The following is an 8,091-nucleotide window of genomic DNA, read 5'->3' as shown; positions in this document are numbered from 1 at the left end:
TATATAAACTTGAGATATTTAATAAGTAAAAAAAAATGATTAGGTATCGGTCAGGTTATTAAGCACTTTCCTAAAAGTCCGCAAATCTAGATGCGAACAATAACATTATCCAGAAGAGTTGTCGAAGCAAATTTATAAATACTGATAAATTGTATTAATTTATAAGCCTTAATTTGCGCACAATCACAATAACTAGTCCATCGTTCCATTTACCGCGCTATCATTATAAAAACGAATTGATCAGATTAAAGGGAAAATTGTATGTTTGAAGCTGGCAACATTCAGGGAGTATGGACTATGGACCGCGCTCCCGCCCGTCAGTCGTTCGGTACACCTCGAGCCAGGAGCTCGTGTTAATCGCTCTATGAACAATCGAATTTAATTTAATTACAATTCAATCGAGACAAAAAATAGTTGTTTTGTTTTATATTACCGTTTGTGCATACACACATATATCTATAATGGTATGCTAAGGTAAGATATAAATATTTACGAATGTTTTAACTGAAGTCGTTCGTTGCATTTTCCAAATGAAAAATTAATTTTTGTAGTGCTTTCGACGCTTGCGTTTTAATTAGTTTCAATTGATGTAATACGAATAACGTGAATGGTCATATTGTTGAATTGAAAATTTATAAATAGTAACTGAATTGTCTGAATTGTTTTTATTAATCCAATTTTGGGAGTCTAATTCAGTAGTTTACCGAAGTTTTTAAATAATTCTAATATTACCTATATTAGAATTATTTAAAAACTTCATTAGCCATATAAAAGTTTCAGTATTACTTTTGTAGAACTCTGAATTAATATATTAATATACAAAACATAATCTTATAAATACAATACAAAGCGTCAGAGTAAGGAAACAGGAACACAGCGTAAGAATTCCCGTATTATTAATTTTTTGTTCGTAGTTTTTCTATTTATTGTCAGGTCTTTTCGACACAGCTTTTTGGTCCAGCTTTCTTAGCAAGATAATTTATTAATTATATTTAAATGTACAATGAAAGGCAGCTTTTATGTGTTTTTATGGTTAATTACTAAAACTAATTGTGTATCTTTATCAATTAAATATATATACAATAGCGCGCCATTAAGAGCAATAATAATAAATCAACAATATGTCCTCTGCTACGGCGTAGAGCCTTCGTAGAGCGTCTGTAGCCTCACTAATGGCTACGTATATATATCTCCTTATCATTATTATATATTAAAAATATATTTCTAGGCTTACCTACAATTTAAATTAATCGAATTCATTTTAATTGTTAAATGATAGACTACAAACAATACAGCGGCTATCAGTTACATAGGGGGAATACTTATTTAAAATTAGTTTTCCACCTGTGTAGGGAAACTTATTTCCACTGCATTTTCATCTGCAGTTACCGTTAAGGCTTTATGTGAAAAAAAATTGTGCATTTAAAGTTGAATGTACAAGAAATCTAGGTCAGTAATTGGTAAAGAACTCGAAATATTAAAAGGCTTGCTTAGTATTTATAAAACTTCCTTAAGGTAAGTTTAATTTGTGCATACTAATTACATTAAAATACTTCGAATTTATTGATGTTTTTCATATTTCTAACTGGTTTGTGCAGTTTCACGGGCATTAGGTCGTAACTGGCCTTCCGTGATATAAAAAATCAAATATCAATGCCGCTACGATTTTTTTAGGTACTCAGATTTCTGTACCTATATCATGATTTATCTACTAAGCAAGTAGATCAGCCTCCTGTGTCCAAAATTTACCCAGGATGTTTTCCTTCACCGTTCGAATGAATGTTAAATGCGCACATATAAAGAAAGTCCATTGGTGCACAGCCGGGGATCAAACTTCAACCTCAGGGATGAGAGTTGTACGCTAAAGCCACCTAATACTGCACTGTGACATAATCCTAGGTTAAAAGATATTTAATTCGAATTAGTCCCTTAGACATTTAAACAAACACGCATTTGTAATAACTTATAAGTCTTCCTTATACGTGGTATATAGTATTATGACTATACATTGTTGAAACACAAGATATAATAGACAACCAAGGCCTATTCACCATGGGTATTTTTTAGACGTGACTTACAAAGCCTCCTACAAAACAGCATTAGTTTGCGCAAATAGAAAGGGGAAAACTATTTGTGATGGAGTTTTTATAAATCTATTATGTTAGGCTACAATGAGATTGATTTTCGTCTTTATATATTTCTGTGAAAGTAATAAAGCACTTCCGGTAGTAATAATAATAATGGCCTTTAATTCTGATACTTTTACATTTAAACACGTTTCTCTTTCAATCTTCTTTTAGGTGTCTATGTGCCCATTTTTGGCAAAGGCCTCCTCCAAATCCTGTTAATCTACAAAACTGTAATTATTTTATTTTTATCTCTCACAGTGTCTCATTGTTTTTTATTATTACTCTTTAACGTATAATATTCTATGGTTTCGATATTTGTAAATATGTGAGGAACATAGCTTTTACACATTGAAAGAAAACAATTTTTTAACCGGATTAAAGCTTTAAAACCCCAAGACAAACAATTCGCGAAAATAGAGGACACCGTGAGTAATTTCTGCAAAAACCCGTCATCTTTTAGTCGATATCAACTCCGGGGAAATAAATACAGATAACACAACTTTCTCTACAGCTGTGATACTTTTTGACGTTCAACACCTTTTGTCTTCAGTCACCGTGAGCAGGCACGCTGTAAAGCACGCAAAACGTCGGAAAAATTTAAATTTAAAATTATGTAAAATAATTATAAGTTTATAATAATAAAAATAGCTTTCTTTCAATTCTATAATTGATGTATATATATATATTCTAGGAGTAGGTACATTCTCTTCCAATATAATTATTTTATTAATGTATACAGATATTGTAAATCCTATTTGGAAGGGGCAACTAATAACTTTGTATTTAATTTAACGTTCAAACCATTTTAGGTGGTCTAATTGGAATAAATGATTTGACTTAACTTGACTTGAATCCTCTCTACAGTGTTCCACTCTCTGACATGTACCATCTGCTGTTAATTTAATTAACCTACTAAGTTGTGCCCTCATTTGCTGTACCTTGGGCACCAGTTTACTTTTTCCGGTATTAATATCTTTATCAAATTCATGGGAAATCATTTCAAGATGAGATAATGTTTTGCACAAAACCACGACATTGAAACAGCCCATAGAGGATTTAATAATCTCTTAATAATTTTGACCTAATTTAGTCGAAAACGCTTATAAATATAATATAACAAATGTAATTCAAATTCATTTATTCATATAGGTAACAACACATTGTATACTTACGAACGTTAATAAAGAAATGTATATGAAATCCTTCTAATTTTACATTTACTGCCAGTTCTCAAATCAAGGGCGTGGAACGGAAGAGAAGAACTGGCAATAAACTCTCCGCCACTCTTTTTAATCGCCAAGTTTTTGTTTTACACAACGTTTGTAAGGAGCTGCAGCCATTACACTATGTTCCACATGACACCTTAAGTAATTAATAATAATAAAATAAATTAAATAACAATGATTAGTCCTCGATCAGCAGGAGGCATGGTGAACTAGGAACACGCACATAAATTCTCGTGGGAGCAACACGCAAATGCATAGCATATAATTGAGGTAAATGTTATCGTCCAACCTCATTTAAGAACCACATATAAGATGATTATTTTTTTAAAAATGGGTTACATTTGTTGGATTATTATTTTTTTACTTGAAGAAATGAATTGTACAAACCCTACCGCGGCGCCATTGCTTAGTATGGGTGAGTAATATGGGATTCGAGATTTTGCATACCCACTAAACCCCAAGGCGACACCAACAATCGCCTAAGACGGGATGCGGTAACCACAGAGCCTTATCCGCTTCCCGCTATGCTATGCGGCGGTTGTGTCCGCCTTGCCACGCCCATTGTTAGTTCGTGAAAGTAGTTGACACTTTTAGTAATAGCTAGGATAAATCGGGTCCAGTACTTGCAGGGATGGATCACGATTCCTTCTCTTAAAGGCATGGACAGGGGTAAAAAGTAAGCTAAAGAGGGCCCGCGTGTAATGTAGTTATCTCATAGTCCGTAGCCGTGTCGCAAATTTGATACAAAATTGATTATTGATATCGGTATCGCTGTCGTTATCGCTATTGGAAGTTGTGGCTAGAGAAAGAGCCTACCCTCTTTACCCAGTAAAGAGCTGAATTGTTTCTGGTACTGATGTTGTGAATTCGTCCCTAACGGGTTAATAAATATACTTATTTTCATACCTTTTAAACTAACCACATAAAAAGCTACCATCACTAAGGACCATCGTGGCATAGTTGGAGGAACTCGGGTGATGTGAGGAAGTGGACCAGATGTTTTGAAATTGTACAATTCTATTTTATTAGTGCAGTTCAGCCACGCCTAGAGTTCCAATAAAATTTTATGAAAGTACCAGGAGAGCAGAAGTCATAAAGAAGTATTTCAAAGAACTTTTAGCCTCTGCACGCTGTAATTGCTTCCTCTATAGAAACGGCCGTTGTGGGAAGTGGCGGACGTTAGGGTTGCCAAAACATAAATAAAAGACATATATAATTCATTTTGCAATCCGTAACTCTCGATTAAATTTAAATTTCACTCAATTTAAATACTTTGTATTGCTTGATTTGTAAGCAAAGGTTGGGCATTCTTCGAGTATTTTTTCTCAAATAAATATTTTTTATTTAACTACACAAGTTAATTAATTGTTGCTAATAACAAATGAGATTACTAATCTTTGCTTGTGAAGCTATGGAAAACACCAGTGTTGGTAAAACAAGAAGTTGTCCTCAAATTTGTTATAAATCATATTTTCTATTAGTGGGTGACCAGCCTTCTGTATCTTATACATGCCGTTTATAGCGGTTTCCTTATTTATCTATTAAAGTACACTACATAATATATAATGCTATATCAACAGTATATGCTATTCCAAAATACATGTCAATTATGTACATAAACAAAAAATAATAAAAATATTACAATAGGGAAAAGGTTCCCAATTTTTTTTAAATCAGCCAATAACCAAAAATAAGCTCTGGATAAGTAGTGGTTACTGTGTTATTTGAAGAAAATTCTGCTGCTTATGGAAATAATAAAGGACCAAATGTAATGTTCTTGTGATGAAATGTTGATGCAATTCTAAGTGTATACTGTATAATGAATGTTATAATTATTATCAAAAATACAAGTCAAAGGTGTATACAATATTTCTGTGTTGTGGCAGCCCTAAGCCACAGTTCGGTTGCTATTTAAATCCTGTGTGCAATTAAAGTGCACACTCAAATATCAGCTTAGAATTAATGGTATTGCTGTTCATTCCTTCGTTCAGACGCCAATAATCCATTTTAATTAGGAAATAAATATATTCCTTTGAGTAAATATATATTATAGAGCACTGTTGTTCTAGTGGCTTTAGCGTGTGACTCTCATTCCTGATGGCGTAGGTTCGAGCTGTTCACCAATAGACTTTCTTTCTATGTGCGCATTTAACATTCGCTTGAACGGTGAAGGAAAACATGATGAGGAAATGTTGCCTTAGACCCAAAATCTGCTAAAGTATACAATAATATCTTATTCTGAGGCTCAGGAAAAATTACAGATACAAGATACGTAAATATATACAATTTATGTATATTTTTTACAGTATAACTAAAAGTAAGTCATTGATATGCACGAAAATCTAAAGTAATTTATGATATATACACTAGAGACAATAACAAAAACTATTTTATGATCTGATTTTAAAGATGCTTCAAAGCAGACGCATGAAAAACATCGACTTTTTCATGAAATGTGGGTGCCAACTTTGACCTGCACCTTGCATTTAATAATAATAATATATCCTTTATATTTCGAAACTGTGATTTGTGATCTTTAATATATTTTCACTACAGATATACTGTTATAGACTGCGGAGTTCAGTGTGCCTCTTGTCTTTTGGAAAAGGCTAGGGACTCTTTCCACTGCCCTCAATTCTTTGCGACTCTGACAAAACAGGGCACCTCAAAGAAAATCGAAACATAAAAGTGTTTACATGTTAAAGTATCTGAATTAAAGACTATAACTACTTTTATTAAAATTGGGATTTGACAAACAATTTAATTCATAGTTTCTTTATAACCCTATATTCTTCAACATCTTAGCTATAGGAACGTAGCAAATTAAAAAAAAGTTATTTAATCAAGGATTTGATTTTTATATCATGATTCATAAAACTAAATCGATCTCATAGTTTTAATCTACATAGTAATAATAATTAAATCAGATAAATAGAAAACCAAAATTTAAAGTTTGGTCTCTAATAATCTGCCCATTTCCGTGCTGTATTGCAATACTTATCAGTTGACCGAGATTAGTTCACCAGTTAAGGGCTCAGGGATACCAACCAGGCGCCAACGTAAATGTGTACAGCCTAAGAATCTTTACTCCAGAGAGAACAAAATCAAAGTTAAAGGAAAGACTGTTATATTATGTTTTTGCCGTTTAATACTTTCTTGCTTAAAGGCCGCGCCAGCTTTTGTGCTTGACCGAGGGAGACACAACAAACGTGTCGACACGTAACATCTCATTTCAAAACCCGTCCAATCTTCCCTTGCTTAATAGCAATGCAAATTTCTTTACTTTTTTATTGCACCTTCAAACATTAGATAAATATTACTAATTTCACCTCTACTAACTTACGATTCGCGAATGCAAAGAAATGTGTTTGCTCCATACCTTGTTGGATGTCTAGCTGTAGTAAGAAAAAAGTTCTTCTTAGTCTAGTGTCTTCTGACAGACACACACTGGTATTTTATTAGGTGTCTCTTGATAATATTATTTTTGCTGTAATTCGAATTCGGAAGAATATTTTTAACGAATATAAGTTTACAAGCCTTAGTGTTTCTCAATTAATTTTAGTTTATTGTTTTCATTACTTATTAAATTATTTTATTTCTACCAATCCATCTAACTATTAAGGCTATATATGTAAAGATTTGTTAATTGGCGTATAAACAAGTTTAAATTTAATACGTACTTTCGCTTACTTTAAATTTTTCTCAATTAAAAATAATATTATTTATTTATTTACAGAATTACAATACGATAATGTTGATAAAAAATAAAATAAAGTGTAAACACGTAATATACACAATATCACTGTGAATTTACTCTGTGAACATAATATATAAATATGTCATTTGTGACGGGGACAGCCCGTTGCACTTTTGCGTCCTTGTATTTTTTTTTATAAAACAGGGGGCAAACGGGCAGGAGGCTCACCTGATGTTAAGAGATACCGCCGCCCATGGACACTCAATGCCAGAGGGCTCGCGAGTGCGTTGCCGGCCTTTTATGTTAACGGGGATCTATGCAACAGACTGATTCTGGCCCTTGATATCTCAAACAACCTTGGCCATCGCCGTCGCATATATACCAAGAACTGTGTTGTAACATCCCCCGCAGGACTCTCTGTACATAGTAGGCCAACTGTAAATCCCGTCTTCCCAATTTATTGTACCCTGGTGGGATTAGACCCTAATAGTAAACATTGATAAAAAGTACTACACACTTTTCGAGTTCAATTACAAAATATGAAATAAGTCCACTATGAAAAAATTACAATACGGGTTCTATGAGTATGGAGCAGTTTTTAAACAGCTGAAATTGTATTTTCATACTATGGCCTTTGTATATTTAAGCAGACCTCAATTAACTCCGGCCGTAGGCGAATTCATTAATTTAATAATCCTAATTATATATGTATATTGAAACGTTAATGAGAAATGAGTAGATACTTTTACACTTAAATTTATATTTGGGTATCTTTTTGTCCTTTTTTGGCTAAGGCCTCCTCCGTATCAAGCCATTCTTGTCTGCACTGTGGAACTCTCTGCCATACCACCACCTGCTTCTAGGTTGTCTCCCTCTTTTTCGTTTGCTGTACCTTGAGCACCAGTTTAGTATCTTGCTCCAGTTTTCGGTTCCTTTTGCCCATTTTCACGTAAGTTTATTTATTTTTATTCTAACATCGTCTACCTTAGTTGTTCTTGTTAAAGATGTATTCTTTATTATTTTCTTCTCTATCATACAT

The 8,091-nt window shown here is 33.1% G+C and overlaps 1 protein-coding gene across 3 annotated transcripts in view; it reads left to right on the top strand.

Moving 5' to 3' along the window:
* Window positions 1-333: 333 nt before the first annotated feature.
* Window positions 334-8,091, top strand: part of LOC123707383 (dipeptidyl aminopeptidase-like protein 6) — a 145,214-nt gene continuing 137,456 nt past the window's right edge. Inside the window, exon 1 of one of the 3 annotated variants that reach the window (XM_045657394.1) lies at window positions 334-464. The gene's annotated coding sequence lies outside the window, so the exon portion shown is untranslated. Of the gene's footprint in view, window positions 475-8,091 lie in introns of all 3 variants that reach the window. The other 2 variants (XM_045657393.1, XM_045657395.1) reach the window with 2 other exon arrangements.

Source organism: Pieris brassicae, chromosome 3, assembly GCF_905147105.1.
Source record: "Pieris brassicae chromosome 3, ilPieBrab1.1, whole genome shotgun sequence".
NCBI lineage: Eukaryota > Metazoa > Arthropoda > Insecta > Lepidoptera > Pieridae > Pieris > Pieris brassicae.
This window is presented reverse-complemented; position numbering and strand designations above follow the sequence as displayed.